This window comes from Meles meles, chromosome 8 (assembly GCF_922984935.1).
Source record: "Meles meles chromosome 8, mMelMel3.1 paternal haplotype, whole genome shotgun sequence".
In the NCBI taxonomy this organism is placed as follows: Eukaryota; Metazoa; Chordata; class Mammalia; order Carnivora; family Mustelidae; genus Meles; species Meles meles.
Genome location: NC_060073.1, coordinates 82,082,182 through 82,101,452, shown reverse-complemented (window position 1 = coordinate 82,101,452; position 19,271 = coordinate 82,082,182). Strand labels below are relative to the sequence as shown.

General features: G+C 37.8%; 1 protein-coding gene across 1 annotated transcript in view; it reads left to right on the top strand.

Annotated features, from left to right (window-relative positions):
- Positions 1–19,271, top strand: part of CNTN5 (contactin 5) — an 867,308-nt gene that overhangs the window by 386,460 nt on the left and 461,577 nt on the right. The gene's annotated exons all lie outside the window — the stretch shown is intronic.

Here is a 19,271-nt window from a genome sequence, read left to right as displayed (position 1 = left end):
GGGATTGAAGAAACAGAATAGTAAATTGTGCTCAGATTAATTATATTCCCTTTGCCAACCCAGCTAATTATACTTTTTTTTTAAGTTCTATAATTTGAGATGAGTACCTCTTTGTATCTCAGTATAGTTTTCCTATAATACAATTTAAGAGTGGCCAGTATCAATTAGGGAGAGAGAATCAAAAGTCTGTCTGAGAAATAACAAAGACCTTACTGCTAACAGGAAACTGAATTCAGGGTCCTGGCATTTCAGTCAATTTTTCTTCTTTAGTGTGAAAATCATATTTGTTTCTAGGTTGCAATTATCAGTGTAGAAATGGGGACTAACTTTGTTCTACCATAGATAATTCTTTTTTTTTTTTCCCCCTTTTATTAATTTTTTCAGCGTAACAGTATTCATTCTTTTTGCACAACACCCAGTGCTCCATGCAAAACGTGCCCTCCCCATCACCCACCACCTGTTCCCCCAACCTCCCACCCCTGGCCCTTCAAAACCCTCAGGTTGTTTTTCAGAGTCCATAGTCTCTTATGGTTCGCCTCCCCTCCCCAATGTCCATAGCCCGCTCCCCCTCTCCCAATCCCACCTCCCCCCAGCAACCCCCAGTTTGTTTTGTGAGATTAAGAGTCATTTATGGTTTGTCTCCCTCCCAATCCCATCTTGTTTCATTTATTCTTCTCCTATCCCCCTCCCCCCCCATGTTGCTTCTCCATGTCCTCATATCAGGGAGATCATATGATAGTTGTCTTTCTCCGATTGACTTATTTCACTAAGCATGATACGCTCTAGTTCCATCCACGTCGTCACAAATGGCAAGATTTCATTTCTTTTGATGGCTGCATAGTATTCCATTGTGTATATATACCACTTCTTCTTTATCCATTCATCTGTTGATGGACATCTAGGTTCTTTCCATAGTCTGGCTATTGTAGACATTGCTGCTATAAACATTCGGGTACACGTGCCCCTTCGGATCACTATGTTTGTATCTTTAGGGTAAATACCCAGTAGTGCAATTGCTGGGTCATAGGGTAGTTCTATTTTCAACATTTTGAGGAACCTCCATGCTGTTTTCCAGAGTGGTTGCACCAGCTTGCATTCCCACCAACAGTGGAGGAGGGTTCCCCTTTCTCCACATCCTCTCCAGCATCTGTCATTTCCTGACTTGTTAATTTTAGCCATTCTGACTGGTGTGAGGTGATATCTCATTGTGGTTTTGATTTGTATTTCCCTGATGCCGAGTGACGTGGAGCACTTTTTCATGTGTCTGTTGGCCATCTGGATGTCTTCTTTGCAGAAATGTCTGTTCATGTCCTCTGCCCATTTCTTGATTGGATTGTTTGTTCTTTGGATGTTGAGTTTGCTAAGTTCCTTATAGATTTTGGATACTAGCCCTTTATCTGATATGTCGTTTGCAAATATCTTCTCCCATTCTGTCAGCTGTCTTTTGGTTTTGTTAACTGTTTCCTTTGCTGTGCAAAAGCTTTTGATCTTGATGAAATCCCAAGAGTTCATTTTTGCCCTTGCTTCCCTTGCCTTTGCCGTTGTTCCTAGGAAGATGTTGCTGCGGCTGAGGTCGAAGAGGTTGCTGCCTGCGTTCTCCTCAAGGATTTTGATGGATTCCTTTCTCACATTGAGGTCCTTCATCCATTTGGAGTCTATTTTCGTGTGTGGTGTAAGGAAGTGGTCCAATTTCATTTTTCTGCATGTGGCTGTCCAATTTTCCCAGCACCATTTATTGAAGAGGCTGTCTTTTTTCCATTGGACATTCTTTCCTGCTTTGTCGAAGATTAGTTGACCATAGAGTTGAGGGTCGATTTCTGGGCTCTCTATTCTGTTCCACTGGTCTATGTGTCTGTTTTTGTGCCAGTACCATGCTGTCTTGATGATGACAGCTTTGTAATAGAGCTTGAAGTCCGGAATTGTGATGCCACCAACTTTGGCTTTGTTCTTCAATATTCCTTTGGCTATTCGAGGTCTTTTCTGGTTCCATATAAATTTGAGGATTATTTGTTCCATTTCTTTGAAAAAAATGGATGGTATTTTGATAGGGATTGCATTAAATGTGTAGATTGCTTTAGGTAGCATAGACATTTTCACAATATTTATTCTTCCAATCCAGGAGCATGGAACATTTTTCCATTTTTTTGTGTCTTCCTCAATTTCTTTCATGAGTACTTTATAATTTTCTGTGTATAGATTCTTAGTCTCTTTGGTTAGGTTTATTCCTAGGTATCTTATAGTTTTGGGTACAATTGTGAATGGGATTGACTCCTTAATTTCTCTTTCTTCAGTCTTGTTGTTGGTGTACAGAAATGCAACTGATTTCTGTGCATTGATTTTATATCCTGACACTTTACTGAATTCCTGTACAAGTTCTAGCAGTTTTGGAGTGGAGTCTTTTGGGTTTTCCACATATAGTATCATATCATCTGCGAAGAGTGATAGTTTGACTTCTTCTTTACCAATTTGGATGCCTTTAATTTCTTTTTGTTGTCTGATTGCTGAGGCTAGGACTTCTAATACTATGTTGAATAGCAGTGGTGATAATGGACATCCCTGCCGTGTTCCTGACCTTAATGGAAAAGCTTTCAGTTTTTCTCCATTGAGAATGATATTTGCAGTGGGTTTTTCATAGATGGCTTTGATAATATTGAGGTATGTGCCCTCTATCCCTACACTTTGAAGAGTTTTGATCAGGAAGGGATGCTGTACTTTGTCAAATGCTTTTTCAGCATCTATTGAGAGTATCATATGGTTCTTGTTCTTTCTTTTATTAATGTGTTCTATCACATTGATTGATTTGCGGATGTTGAACCAACCCTGCAGCCCTGGAATAAATCCCACTTGATCGTGGTGAATAATCCTTTTAATGTACTGTTGAATCCTATTGGCTAGTATTTTGGCGAGAATTTTTGCGTCTGTGTTCATCAAGGATATTGGTCTGTAGTTCTCTTTTTTGGTGGGATCCTTGTCTGGTTTTGGGATCAAGGTGATGCTGGCCTCATAGAATGAGTTTGGAAGTTTTCCTTCCATTTCTATTTTTTGGAACAGTTTCAGGAGAATAGGAATGAGTTCTTCTTTAAATGTTTGGTAGAATTCCCCTGGGAAGCCGTCTGGCCCTGGGCTTTTGTTTGTTTGGAGATTTTTGATGACTGTTTCAATCTCCTTACTGGTTATGGGCCTGTTCAGGTTTTCTATTTCTTCCTGGTTCAGTTGTGGTAGTTTATATGTCTCTAGGAATGCATCCATTTCTTCCAGATTGGCCAATTTGTTGGCGTAGAGTTGCTCATAGTATGTTCTTATAATTGTCTGTTTTTCTTTGGTGTTAGTTGTGATCTCTCCTCTTTCATTCATGATTTTATTGATTTGGGTCCTTTCTCTTTTCTTTTTGATGAGTCTGGCCAGGGGTTTATCAATCCTATTGATTCTTTCAAAGAACCAGCTCCTAGTTTCATTGATTTTTTCTATTGTTTTTTTGGTTTCTATTTCATTGATTTCTGCTCTGATCTTTATGATTTCTCTTCTCCTGCTGGGTTTAGGGTTTCTTTCTTGTTCTTTCTCCAGCTCCTTTACGCGTAGGGTTAGGTTGTGTACTTGAGACCTTTCTTGTTTCTTGAGAAAGGCTTGTACCGCTATATATTTTCCTCTCAGAACTGCCTTTGCTGTGTCCCACAGATTTTGAACTGTTGTGTTTTCATTATCATTTGTTTCCATGAATTTTTTCAATTCTTCTTTAATTTCCTGGTTGACCCATTCATTCTTTAGAAGGATGCTGTTTAGTCTCCATGTATTTGGGTTCTTTCCAGCTTTCGTCTTGTGATTGAGTTCTAGCTTCAGAGCATTGTGGTCTGAAAATATGCAGGGAATAATCCTAATCTTTTGATACCGGTTGAGACCTGATTTGTGACCCAGGATGTGATCTATTCTGGAGAAGGTTCCATGTGCACTAGAGAAGAATGTGTATTCTGTTGCTTTGGGATGAAATGTTCTGAATATATCTGTGATGTCCATCTGGTCCAGTGTGTCATTTAAGGCCTTTATTTCCTTGTTGATCTTTTGCTTGGATGATCTGTCCATTTCAGTGAGGGGAGTGTTCAAGTCCCCTACTATTATTGTATTATTATTGATGTGTTTCTTTGATTTTGTTATTAATTGGTTGATATAGTTGGCTGCTCCCACGTTAGGGGCATAGATATTTAAAATTGTTAGATCTTCTTGTTGGACAGACCCTTTGAGTAGGATATAGTGTCCTTCCTCATCTCTTATTATAGTCTTTGGCTTGAAATCTAATTGATCTGATATAAGGATTGCCACCCCAGCTTTCTTCTGATGCCCATTAGCATGGTAAATTGTTTTCCACCCCCTCACTTTAAATCTGGAGGTGTCTTCGCATCTAAAATGAGTTTCTTGTAGGCAACATACTGATGGGTTTTGTTTTTTTATCCATTCTGATACCCTGTGTCTTTTGATTGGGGCATTTAGCCCATTAACATTCAGGGTAACTATTGAGAGATATGAATTTAGTGCCATTAGTAGCCTGTAAGGTGACTGTTACTGTATATTGTCTCTGTACCTTTCTGATCTACTACTTTTAGGCTCTCTCTTTGCTTAGAGGACCCCTTTCAATATTTCCTGGAGACCTGGTTTGGTGTTTGCAAATTCTTTCAGTTTTTGTTTGTCCTGGAAGATTTTGATCTCTCCTTCTATTTTCAATGATAGCCTAGCTGGATAGAGTATTCTTGGCTGCATGTTTTTCTCGTTGAGTGCTCTGAATATATCATGCCAGCTCTTCCTGGCCTGCCAGGTCTCTGTGGATAAGTCTGCCGCCAATCTAATATTTTTACCATTGTATGTTACTGATTTCTTTTCTCGGGCTGCTTTCAGGATTTTCTCTTTGTCACTAAGACTTGTAAATTTTACTATTAGGTGACGGGGTGTGGACCTATTCTTGTTGACTTTGAGGGGGGTTCTCTGCATCTCCTGGATTTTGATGCTTGTTCCCTTTGCCATATTAGGGAAATTCTCTCCAATGATTCTCTCCAATAGACCCTCTGCTCCCCTCTCTGTTTCTTCTTCTTCTGGAATCCCAATTATTCTAATGTTGTTTCATCTTATGGTGTCACTTATCTCTCGAATTCTCCCCTCATGGTCCAGTAGCTGTTTGTCCCTCTTTTGCTAGGCTTCCTTATTCTCTGTCATTTGGTCTTCTATATCACTAATTCTTTCTTCTGCCTCATTTATCCTAGCAGTGAGAGCCTCCATTTTTGATTGCACCTCATTAATAGCTTTTTTGATTTCAACTTGGTTAGACTTTAGTTCTTTAATTTCTCCAGAAAGGGCTTTAATATCTCCAGAGAGGGTTTCTCTAATATCTTCCATGCCTTTTTCGAGCCCGGCTAGAATGTTCAGAATCGTCATTCTGAACTCTTGATCTGACATAGTACCAATGTCTGTGTTGATTAGGTCCCTAGCCTTCGGTACTGTCTCTTGTTCTTTTGTTTGTGGTGATTTTTTCCGCCTTGTCATTTTGTCCAGATAAGAGGATATGAAGGAGCAAATAAACTACTAATAGGGTGGCAAAGACCCCAGAAAAATGCGCTGTAACCAAATCAGAAGAGACCCCAAATTGGGGGGGGGGGGAAGGGGATAAAAAACAGGTTCTGAAAAAAAAAAGAAAAAAAAAAAAAAAAGAAAAAATTTAAAAAATAAAACAAATAAAAAAATATAAAAAAGAAAGAAAAAATATATTTATTTAGATGAACTAGTCAAAAAACGTTAAAAAAGAAAAGGGTAAAAGTTTTTAAAAAAATTTAGCAGAAGAAGAAAAAAGAAGAAAGAAAAAAAAATTGAAAAAAGAAAAAAAAAATAAAAAATTGAAAAAAGAAAAAAAAATTGAAGTAGCCGCAAGACTAAAGAATCATGGGGAGAAAGCCATGAGTTCCATGCTTTGCTTTCTCCTCCTCTGGAATTGCTCTGCTGTCTTAGGAATTGAATCTGCTTTCTCCTTGATAGATGAACTTCGTCCTGGCTGGATATTTTGTTGATCTTCTGGGGGAGGGGCCTGTTGTAGTGACTCTCAAGTGTCTTTGCCCGAGGCGGGATTGCACCGCCCTTACCGGCGGCCGGACTAAGTAATCGGCTCGGGTTCGCTTTTGGGAGCTTCTGTTCCCTGAACGCTTTCCGTAGAGTTCCGGAGGACGGGAATGAAAATGGCGGCCTCCCAGTCTCCGGCCCGGAGGAGCCGAGAGCCTGGGGCCCCACTCCTCAGTGCGCCCCCAGAGGACAGCACCCAATCACTCCCGTATCCCCAGCCTCTAGCCGCGCTCCGAGCTCACCCAGCCCGCGACCAGTTCAAGGTAACCCCGAGCTGAGAGTTCAGTCCTCGGCTCTGTCTTGGCAGCCGGCTTCTCCGTTCTAATAGCTGCGAGCTCTCCGACACTCCGACACCCCCGATCCTTCTGTGACCCTGCGGGGCCTGGGGCCACGCTGGCCCCGCGTGGGCTTCACCCCGGTTTAGCCCCTGGAGCAATGTCCCTCAGTGGAACAGACTTTTAAAAGTCCTGATTTTGTGCTCCGTTCCTCCGCCGCTTGCCGGGAGCCGGCCCCTCCCCCCGCGGTCTATCTTCCCGTCGTTTTAGATTCACTTCTCCGCCAGTCCTACCTTTCAGAAAGTGGTTGATTTTCTGTTTCTAGAGTTGCTGTTCTTCTTCTCTTCGCTCTCCCGTTGGATTTGTAGGTGTTTGCTATGTTTAGATAAGCTATCGAGCTTATCTCCTGTTACCTGATGTAGTCTCAGCCTGCTACTTCTCCGCCATCTTGACTCCTCCCCCCTACCATAGATAATTCTTATCGTAAATTGTGATAGGACTTCAATCAATTTTCTTAAAATCTCTCATCTTTCTGACCCCTTCCTAATGTTTTTTAAAATGAAGGAAAAGTAAATTATGTTTCAATAAGTAAATATTTTTTAAACACCATTTTGTTTTAAAGTCAAATACTAATTACCTTCAGAAATCAATTTTTGAGTTTTCCCCACTTAATTTTTATATATCAATTCAATCCACTCTTCTGTGAGTAGTTTGGAGACTTTTACAGTAAACATATTTAGTTAGTCTTACCTGCTTGTGATTCTAGATTTAGATACTTTCAAGGAAGCATGTATTGTAACTTTTTTCCTATGGGTAAGACAGAAAATTTTAGTAGGTTTAAGTGAATCGTGTAGCGTCAGTATATGCTATGTCTAATGTTGGGTTATTAGATTTCGTGTAAGGATCAGTATTAGATGAGTAATAGTTGAAGATAAAAGAGGAAGGAAAAGGAGGAGGAACAAAGGAACCTGCTCTATAAAGAATGAAAGTGTTCACCATCAGACTTAGAGGAGTTAACACAAAAGCAAGATTTTTTGAAACATAATCTATATCACAAGACTATTAGAACATGTACAGAAAAGGGAAATATGAGACAATGATACAGGAAGCAAAACAAGGTTACACAAAGACAAGTTATCCAATTGCCAAAGAAAACTACAGATATTTCTACTGGGGAAAAATAGCAATAATGAATTGCATACATGATAAGCAAGAGATAAGAATATGTATTAATAATTGATGAAATAAAAATGTGATAGTTGATTGACATCAATGAGAGTAATCCCAGATGGTTGCTATTGTGTATATGTTGTAAGAATATATACACTTGGGGCACCTGGCTGGCTCAGTTGGTGGAGTATGTGACTCTTGATCTTGGTATTTTGAGTTTAAGCCCCATATTGGTTGTAAAGTTTATTTAGGAAATAAATTTAAAAGAATTTTTTAAAATTTAAAAAGAAATATTAGACTGATAGTATACTTTAATATGGTAGGAGAAGTTGTATTCTACTAGGCATTTATTTTGGGGTTTTATGTCAACTGATACACTCAAACATCAGTGTTAGCATCACAGAGTTTTAGGGGATACATGCATGGTCAAAACAACAGGAGTAACTCAGCATCCAGACAAATGTCTAACACTTACCAGATGAGTAGTTTTCTCCTGATCAGCCAAATCCTATCTTTAAGGTTCTTTATTGAATATCCCTTTTACATTCTTGCTCCAACTGAAACTTGCAAATACCCTGAAGATTTGGCTTCCCCGCTGCCCTTTAAAGTCATGGCTATTTATTCTCCCAATTTGTATGTACCATTCAGAGTAAGATGAGAACAGATATCCTTTCTCCTTATTACCCATTCTCCCTTCTTCCTCCTTACAAACCCTCAGTTTTTAAATTTAAAGGCATTAGACTACACTTTCTTGTTGCAATCATTTACACTTTGCAAGTTCATTATCTTCATTTCCTGAGATTTTACCACCTGGGTCACTGTCAATTTCTTCAATACTTATCCAGTCTTAATATTTGATAATTTCAATAGAGGTCTTACAATATCCCATCCTCTTCATTCCTTTTATTTCTCCATTGGGATGCTCTTATTTTACAATCAACCAGGGCCACTTAATCTGTTATTATCAACATGTACAATCTCTCAATTACCACACTTTTATTCTCTGATTAGCATTTACTACCTCATTCCTTCCAGTACCCTGATTCCAGGAATCCTTTAATGTCATTGAAATCTGCAAATCATTGATCTTAGCCCTTCTCACTCTACTTCCCCTTCTTTGATTCTCACTTTTTTTTTCAATGATTATCATTTTCTTGCATAGTTTCAATTTTCTCATCCTTTTATGCTTCATCACAGTGACTCAACAGTTGAAAAAACTTTAATCCTAATGTAGATCCAACTTTCAGCCTACTTCATGCCCAAACCTATTCAATTTAATATAACTGTAAAAGAAAAGAGCCGGAGAGAGTTATGCAGACTGATCTAAGTCTAAAAACCAAACTATGAATTACAAGAGCACTTTAATGCTGATCAAAAAAAAAATAAAGATTTTATTTATTTATGACAGAGAGATAGCGAGAGAGGGAACACAAGCAAGGGGGGTGGCTGGAGAGGGAGAAACAGGCTCCCTGCTGAGCAGAGAGCAGGACATGGGGCTGGATCCCAGGATGCTGGGATCATGACCTGAGCTAAAGGCAGACACTTAATGACTGAGCCACCCAGGTGCCTAATCAAAAATTTAAAAAAAAAAAAAAAGTCAGTTTAGTTTCCTTACTGTAATTCTGTCAAATCTTTGGTATGTCTCCCTTCCTTCAGTTCTTCTGCCATCCCTACTCTCAGCTGATAACCATGCATCCTACTTCACTGGGGAAAGGAAGGCAATTAGGAGATAATATGTACAGCCTTCACCACCAAATGAAATACTCATTAGCATCTGTACTGATAGATTCTAAATACCCCACTTTTTTAAGAAAGAGAGAGGGCACATGCTGGTGACTAAGGAGAGGCAGAGGGAAAGAGAGAATCTTAAGCAGACTCCGCACCTGACTAGGGCAGGGAGGACTACCTCTCACAACCCAGAGGTTATGTCCTGAGCTAAAATCAGGAACTGAATGCTTAACCAACTGAGCTGCCCAAACACCCCTTCCTTTTTTTAGTATAGATGCATTGTTGTGCTTTTACAACCAACCCCTTAACTTGTGCACAGTAGTTCATCCTTTTTCTGTCTACTCTAAGAAATGTCTTTAGTGAAGATGATCTACATCTTCACCATGGATTGATTGTTTAGTCTCTTCTTGATCATTCCCAACAGCATCAACTATACTGTCTCTTCCTTCACCTGAAAACAAAACAAAGCAAAGCTCTCTTTACTGATGTCATCTCTCACCTACTACCTCATTTTTTTCTGCTCCTTTTCACTGAAAAACTCTTCAAAACCTTTGTCTACCATACTTCATCTAATTCCACTCCTTTGATTCTGCCTCTCTTTCTCACTGTCTGTCCCTTTTTCTCTTTCTGTCTCTCTCTTTTTAAAAGTAGATTTACTAAAGTACAATTACTATCCCAGGAAACTCACTCATTTTAAGTATAGTTCACTGTATTTTAGTAAATTTATACAGTTGTGCTACCATTATCAAAATCTAGTGTTATAACACTTCCATCATTTCACAAAGGTATTTCCACCCAATTTCCCCCTTGATCTACTTTTTTAGAAAGTTCATTTTCACTGAATCGAATCATATAATGTTCAGTCTGTGTGTGTGTGTATATATATATATGTGTGTGGTGAGAGAAAGAGTGGGTGTGTGTTTGGTTTCTTAGAGTAATGTTTCTAAGTTTCATTCATATTAAGACAAGTATCAGTAGTTTGTTAGTTTATAGTGTTGAATAGCATTCCATTGTACAGATACACCCCATTCTGTTTATCCATTACTCAGTTGATGGGCATTTGTATTATTTTCAGTCTTCAAGTTGTTGGTCAGTTCATCCTCCATAAAATACTTTTCTTGCTTAGCTTTTAAATACTTACACCTCCAAAACATATATCTCCAATTAGAACTCTGGCTCATATATTCATTTACCTATTCAACATTTCCAATCGAATACCCAATAGGTATATCAAACCTAACCATGTCTAAAACTGCATTTCTGGTTATATCATCCCTAATCTGCTCCACCTACAGTCTTTTCCAACTCAGTCAAAGGCAGTTCCATCTCTTATTACCCATCAGGCCTTAGAGTCATTTTTAACTTCTCACTTCCTGACACCCCACATATAAACCATCAGCAATTTTATTGGTCCTACTCAAAGCTTTATCTAAAATCTGACCATTTCTCTCTCCCTCTTACTGTAGCCTTCCAGAATGAACCATCATCATCTCCTACCTGGATTATTCACAATAGTTTCTTAACTAATCTCTGTTTTAAAATTTTATCTTTTTTTTCAACCTATTCTTAACATAATAACCAGAGTCATTCTTTAAAACTAAGTTGTCATATTACCTCCCCTCTGTGCAAGACACACCCCCAAAATTCCCCACCTACTGACTGAATTGAGTTACCCAAAATTCATGTGTTGTGTGATGGTATTCTGAGACCGGCCTTTGGAGGGTAATTAAGTTTAGATAAGGTCATGAGGGTATGGCCCTCAATATAGCATTAGTGTCCTAGGAGCAGAGACACTAGAGAACTTGCTCTCTCTCTTCCTCATATAAGATTATAGTACAAAGGCAGTGTGTACGAGTCAGAAAGAGAAGTCTCACCAAAGCCAAATACTCTGGTGCCCTGAATTCACAGTTCTAGCCTCCAGTACTGTGGGAAAATAAATTTCTGTTCAAGTCACCTCGTCTATGGTATTTTGTTATGACCCTCTAAGCTAACTATTACACTGTCTCATTCTCAATCAAAGTCAAAGTTCTCATAGTGGCTTGAAGAGCCCTCACTATGTAGTAAGAGATCTTATCACTGACTTTTTTTTCTCATAATGATGTTGTGAATGAACATAATTATAAAATATATAAATAAATGTGATTCTCATTATTAACAGAGAAGAATAAAATGTGATATCTTGTATTTTTATCAAAGGAACAAACTGAAAGCTAAAGGATTGGAATTATTAATTGAAAGCACAATGATACTGAGAAATAGTGATTTAATTCTAGTGACTTGCTTGGTCAATTAAAAGAACTCTGAAAATGTCTCAGGAAAGTCAAGTAAAAAACTTATTGCTAGAGAGGCAAGGTTAAGTGTAGAAAGAAAATGCCAGGGCTTAATCAATGAAAGAAGCTTAGAGTTTGACTACATAAACTGATACCTATTATGATCTCAACAACAGCCTTGTTTTTGGTAGAATAAGGTCATATATTATGAAATGAGTATATAACCAGATACATAAAATCTCAGACCCAAATTTCTCTCTCATCCAATTAGTCATGTAGACCATTTTTATCATACCTACTTAACGGATACTTAATTCCAGTTTGTTCCTCACTCTTTTTTTACTTTTATTTCAAACCATAATTATCTTAATACTTTATTTTGTCATAATTTATTTTATTTTTTATTTCAAGTTTTTATTTAAATTCTAGTCGGCTAACATATAGTGTAATACTCATTTCAAGAGTAGAATTTAGTGATTCATCACTTACATAAAACACCCAGGGCTCACCACAACATATGCCCTCCTTAATCTCCATAACCCATTTAGCCCACCTCTTACCTTCCCTCCAGCAAACCTCAGCTCTACAGTTAAGAGTCTATTTCATGGTTTGCCTGTTTTTTTTTTCCTATGTTCACCTATTTCATTTTTAGATTCCACATATGAGTGAAATCTTTCTCTGATGCAATTATTTTACATTCTAGTTCCAACCATGTCATTGCAAATGGCAAGGGTTCATTCTCTTTTATGGCTGAGTAGTATCCCATTATATTCCATTCCAATATACACAATGATTCTCTTTTCTTTTTATTTAAAATCAGTTAATGAACATATAGGGTATTACAAGCTTCAGAGGTAGAATTTAGTGATTCATTGGTTGCATATAACACCCAATGCTCATTACATCACATGCCCTCCTTAATGCCCATCATCCAGATATACCTTTCCCCCACCCACCTCCCCTCCCACACACCTCCCCTCCAGCAACCCTCAGTTTGTTTCTTATAGTTAAGAGTCTCTTGTGATTTGTCTCCCTTTCTGATTTTGTCTTATTTTTTTCCTTCCTTACCCCTATGTTCATCTGTTTCATTTCTTAAATTTCATATATGACTAAAATAATTTGATAATTGAATAATTGAAATAATTAGATAATTTGTCTTTCTCTGAAAGACTTATTTCACTTAACATAACACACTCTAGTTCCATTCACCTCATTGCAAATGGCAAGATTTCTTTTTTGATGGTTGAGTAATAGTCCATTGTGTATGTACACCACATCTTTATCTATTCCTCTGTTGACAGACATCTGGGCTCTTTCCATAGTTTGGCTATTGTGGACATTGCTGCTATAATTGGGGTTAATGTGCCCCTTTGAATCACTATGTTTGTATCCTTTGGATAAATACCTAGTAGTACAATTTCTGGGTTAGAGGATAGGTCTATTTTTATCTTTTTGAGGAACCTACATACTGTTTTCCAGACTAGATGTACCAGTTTGTGTTCTCACCAACAATGTAAAAAAGTTCTCCTTTCTCCCCATCTTTGTCAACATTTGTTGTTTCTTTACTTGTTAATTTTAGCCATTCTGACTATTGTGAGGTAGTATCTCATTGTGGGTTTAATTTGCATTTCCCTGATGCCAAGTGATGTTGGGCATTTTTTCATGTGTCTGTCAGACATTTGTATGTCTTCTTAGGAAAAATACCTCTTTCATGTCTTCTATTTTATAATAAGGTTATTTGTTTTTTGAATGTTTAGTTTTATAAGTTCTTTATATGTTTTAGATACTAACCCTTTATCAGATTTGTCACTTGGAAATATCTTCCCCCATTTAAAAGGTTGCCTTTTAGTTTTGTTGATTGCTTGCTTCACTGTGCAGAAGGTTTTATCTTGATGAAGTACCAAATATATATTTTTGCATTTGTTTCTCTGCCTCAGGAGACACATCTAGTAAGATGATGCTAAGACTAATGCCAAAGAGGTTACTGCCTGTGTTTTCCCTAGAATTTTAATGATTTCCTGTCTCACTTTTAGGTCTTTAATCCATTTTGAATTTATTTTTGTATATAGTGTAAAAATGTGGTCTAATTTCATTCTTTTGCATGTTGTTGTCCACTTTTCCCAACACCATTTGTAAAAAAGATTGTCTTTTAACCATTGGATATACTTTCCTGCTTTGTTGAAGATTAATTGGCCATATAGGTGTGGTCCATTTCTGGGTTTCCTGTTATGTCCTATTGACATATACATATGTTATTGTGCCAGTACCATATTGTCTTGATCACTACAGCTTTGTAATAGAATTTGAAGTCTGGAATTGTGATGCCTCCAGGTTTGCTCTTCTTTTTCAAGGTTGCTTTGGCTATTTGGGTCTTTTGTGATTCCATATAAATTTTAGGATTCTTTGTTCTAGCTCTGTGGAAAATGCTGGTGATATTTAGGTAAGGATTGCATTAAATGTGTAGATTGCTTTGGGTAGTATAGATGTTTTAACAATGTTGGTTCTTCTAATCTAGGAGCATGGGATGTTTTCCATTTCTTGATGTTCTCAACAATTTCTTTAGTTTTCAGAGTACAGATATTTTATCTCTTTGGTTAGGTTTATTCCTAAGCATCTTATGATTTTTGGTATAGTTGTAAATGGATTGATTCCTTGATTTCTCTTTCTGCTGATTCATTACTGGTCCATAGAAATGCAATAGATTTCTGTACATTGATTTTGTATCCTGCTACTTTACTGAATCTGTGTATCAGTTCTAGCAGTTTTTTGGTTGGAATCTTTGGAGATTTCCACATAGAGTATCATGCCATCTAAAAATAATGAAAATTTGACTTCTTCCTTACCAATATGGATATATTTTATTTTATTTTTGTTGTTCTTGTTGTTGTTGTCTGATTGCTGAGGCTAGCACTTCCAGTACCATGTTAAATAACAATTTAAGGAAGAAGACTTATTCTTGTTCACAACTTGTTTCCTAACTTTAAAGGAAAAGCAACATGGGGGGTAGGGGGATAGGAGAAGAATAAATGAAACAAGATGGGATTGGGAGGGAGACAAACCATAAATGACTCTTAATCTCACAAAACAAACTGGGGGTTGCTGGGGGGAGGTGGGGTTGGGAGAGGGGGAGGGGGTTATGGACATTGGGGAGGGTATGTGCTATGGTGAGTGCTGGGAAGTGTGTAAACCTAGTGATTCACAGACCTGTACCCCTGGGGATAAAAATACATTATATGTTTATTAAAAAAAAAAAGAAAAAAAGGATGAATACCCAACTTTTGTAGCAACATGGACAGGACTGGAAGTGATTATGCTGAGTGAAATAAGTCAAGCAGAGAGAGTCAAGTATCATATGGTTTCACTTATTTGTGGAGAATAACAAATGACAGGGAGATGGAGAGGAGAAGGAAGTTGAGGGAAATTGGAAGGGGAGGCGAACCATAAGAGACTATGGACTCTGAAAAACAACCTGGGGGTTTTGAAGGGGCGGGGGTGGGAGGTTGGGGGAACCACGTGGTGGGTAATAGGGAGGGCACGTATTGCTTGGAGCACTGGGTGTTGTGCAAAAACAATGAATACTGTTCTGCTGAAAAAATAAATTAATTAAATTAAAAAAAAAGCTCTCATTTATTCCTCCTTCAAGGTTATTTTAGCTGTGGGTTTTTCATAAATGGCCTCTATGTTGTTGAAATATGTTCCCTCTATCCAGCTTTGTGGAGGGCATTTGTCAAATGGATGCTGTACTTTGTCAAATGCTTTTTCTGCATCTATTGAGAGGTCATATGTTATTTATGCTTTCTTTAATTAATGTGGTGTGTCACATTGATTGAGCTGCAAATATTGAACCACACTTGAAACCCAGGAATAAATCCCATTTGACCCTGGTGAATGATTCTTTTAATGTACAGTTAGATTCAATTTGCTAGTATTTTACTGAGAAGTTTTGCATCCATGTTCATTAGGGACTTTGGCTTGCAACTCTCTTTTTTTTTAAGTGGTCTTCGTCTGGTTTTGAAATCAAGGTAATGCTGGCCTCATATAATGAGTTTGGAAGTTTACCTTCGATTTCTATTTTTTTAACTGTTTAAGAAGAATAGGTATTAACTCTTCTCTAAATGTTAGGTAGAATTCCCCTGTGAAGCCATTTGATCCTGGAGTTTTGTTTATTGGGAGAATTTTGTATTATTGATTCAATTTCTCTGCTGCTTTTCAATCGTTTCAAGCTCTCTCTTTCTTCCTGTTTCAGTTTTGCTAGTTTATATGTTTCTAGGAAAATATTCATTTCTTCCAGGTTGTCCAATTTGGTGGCATATAATTTTTCATACTATTCTCTTTTAATCATTGTATTTCTGTGTGATTTCTCCTTTTTCATTTGTGGTTTTATTTGGATCCTTTCTCTTTTCTTTTTGATAATTCTGTCTAGTGGGTTATCAATTAATTCTTTCAAAGAACCAACTCCTGGTTTCATTGATTTATTGTTTTTGTTTGTTTGTTTTTCTGTTCCTATATAATTTATTTCTGCTCTAATCTCCTTTGCTGACTTTAGGCTTCATTTTTTGTTCTCTTTCTTGTTCCTTTGGGTGTAAGATTAGGTTGCATATTTGAGATTTGTATTGCTTCTTGAAGTAGCACTGTATTGTTTATATACCTCCCTCTTATGACTGCTTTTGCTGTATCCCAATGGTTTTGGACCAATGTATTTTCATTCTCTTTTGCTTCCATATATTTATATATAGACAGTTGACCAACTGAGCCACCCAGGCACCCCTGCCATTGTAATACTTGTTAAATCATTATTTCTGGAAGTTTTCTCTGTTCCTTTCTAGTCTTTTCACTTTTGATTTTCTATCCCAAAGAATCCCCTTTGATACTTCTTGCAGGGCTGGTTTAATGGTCACAAACTCCTTTAGTTTTTGTTTGTCTTGGACATTCTTTATCTCTCTTTCTATTCTGAATGATGACCTTGCTGGATAGTCTTGGCTGCAGATGTTTCCCATTCAGCACTCTGCATATATCATGCCACACTCTTCTAACCTGCCAAGTTTCTGTGGAGAGAACTACAGCTAGCTTTATGGGTCTTGTCTTGTAAGTTATGGACTCTTTTCTCTTGTTGCTTTTAGGATTTTTTTCTTTATCTCTATGTTTTGCAAATTTGACTATACTAAGTCTTTGTATTAATCTGCTTTTGTTGGTTTTAATAGGAGTTCTCCATGCCTTCTGGATCTGAATGTCTGTATCTTTCCTCAGATTAGGGAAGTTTTGACTATAATTTTCTCCAGTAAACCTTCTTCCCCTTTTTCTCAGAGTCTCTGAGACTAATATGACACGAATTTTAGTTTACTTTATGGAGTTGCTGAGTATCCTAAGTCTACATTTGTGATCCATTATGTTTCTTTCCCTCTCCTTTCAGCTTCATTTTTCCCATAATTTTATATTCTATATCACCTATTCATTTCTCTGTCTTTTCCATCCTTATAGTCATTACATCTATCAGTTTCATATCTTGGTTATAACATGTTTTATTTTAGCCTGACTAGTTCTTAGGTTTGTTTGTTTGTTTTTTTGTTTTTATCTCGGTGGTAAGGGACTCCCTAGTGTCTTCTATGCTTTTCTCAATACCAGCTAGTATCCTTATGATTATTGCTTTAAATTCTGGATCAAGCATATTACTTGTATTTGTTTTGATTAGATCCCTAGCTATGACCTTTACTTGTTCTTTCTTTTGGGGTGAATTCCTCCATCTTGGCATTTTGTCTAGTTCTGTCTCTCCTGTGTGATAGGAAAACTTGTTATATTTCATGCTACTGAGAGTAATGGCTTTATGAAGTAGAGTTCATATATTGTTCTGAGTCTGGCACTTCAGGAAGTTTCTGTGGAGTATTCTGTGTGTACTCTGCTGTTGTGTTTTGTCTGCTGTTTCTCTTAGGTCAGTCTTCTGCAGAGTTTCTCTTTACCTGCAGTGGGGAGTGTTTGGACCTTGGCCAGAATGTGGTGAGTTTTAATCAGATGTGCTCTGGTTTGCTTGTTGAAAGAGACCCACTACTCTTTCCACTAGAACTGAAACTTTGCAGAACTCTATGGTCATTAGATATGATGCATGTGGTAGGAGTTTCTGTTGGTCTTCTGGGGGAGAGGCCTGCTGCTCTGATTCTTAGGCACACCTGCCCCAGAAAAGCAGCACCTGCAGACTGCAAAGGTACAGGTCTTGTTGTAGGGGGTTTAGGACATCAGTGTTGACACTGTACTGCTCATGGAAGCCAGCTTATGGTGTGGGACAGGGGAGAGAACTTGTGCCAGCCCCCCCCCCCTTATCTCAGAGAAGAGTTTGTACCCACCACTGTCCAGGAAACCTCCAAGAAAAGTGAACAATCTGTGTGTCCCAGGCTTCCCTCAGATATTTGCCTTTACCATGACTTTATCTGGGCTCTCTGTCCACCTGGCAGTGCAGAGCACCTGTATTCTACCCCATGCATGTTAGCTATTTTAAAACCCAAATGTTAGGGACCTGACATAGTGGGGACCCATGCTGGTCCTCTGGAGGAGGATCTTTCCATGCCAGGACAGACACAGGTTTGTCCCAGAAGGGCAGTCACACCAAGGCACAAAGGGGTAGATTTTGGACTACCACAGAGCAAAAAGCCAGTGTCCACTTTAGCTGCCCTTATCAGGTGTCTCTGCACCCATACTGAGGGGCAGACAATGGTAATGGTTCCTGCCAGTCCTTTTGTCCCTGGAAAGGCAATGTTTTCTCTACCATATGCACTCCAAGAAGGGGGAACTATTTCTCCCAGTGCATCCTAGGGGATCCCCAGATCATGTCATCAACTACTAAGCTATCTTCCCTCCTTCTCCACAGGAGCACTGCAGCACCCATCTGCTCTATACAAGCCACAACTCATACCTCTAAAATTCTAGTGTTTGAGCCCTGCTTGTTGTAAAATCTCACAAAAATCAACTCTTTTTGTTTTCCCAGTCAGTGTCTTTAGGGAAATGCTTTCCTTTTGTGCACTTTGTTCTGTTAATTCTCAGATTGATTTCTTGGGTATTCAAAATCTCTTGATAGTTACCTAGCTGTGTTCAAGAAATGAGGCAAGTCCAGGGTCCTTCTACTACTCTGCCATCTTATCTCCCAATAATTTTATCAGAATTTTATTAAGTGAAATATGGGTTGGAAGTAAAAGTTCACTATTTTTTTTCTGCCTTAGTAGATTATATGTTCTTTAAGGGTACAAAATTTAATACACCTAACAGTAGGTACTTATTAAACTCATGTAAAATAACTGAATAAATATGCTGATTCTATTAGATAAACTTTGCAGGGCTTTAGACAGTTCCTACCAGCCTCCTGATGTTAGTTTATCACAACCCATATTTATTACAGATATTTGGGCCACCTAATATCCCATTCGAGTGAAATATTGCTATTTCAAAGTATAGCAGCTTCTATAATTCAGTAGTACTACATAATATTATAAATAATTATATATCACAGAAGATGAAGTACTATTCAGAAATAGTCCAAACACCCATTTTCTCATTACTTCAAATGGATGTACAATGCACATTTTTTGTGTGAATAAAAGTGAAAGCTAGGATTGACTTTTTTGCAAAATAACCCTGTTTAATTTCCAAGAGAACAATATTAACTCCTGTTGGTAGTATCTGTGAATGAAAACATCTTGACTGGATACTGAAGTAGTTATTCATCTATTAGGAAATATCTTTTTTCTAGACA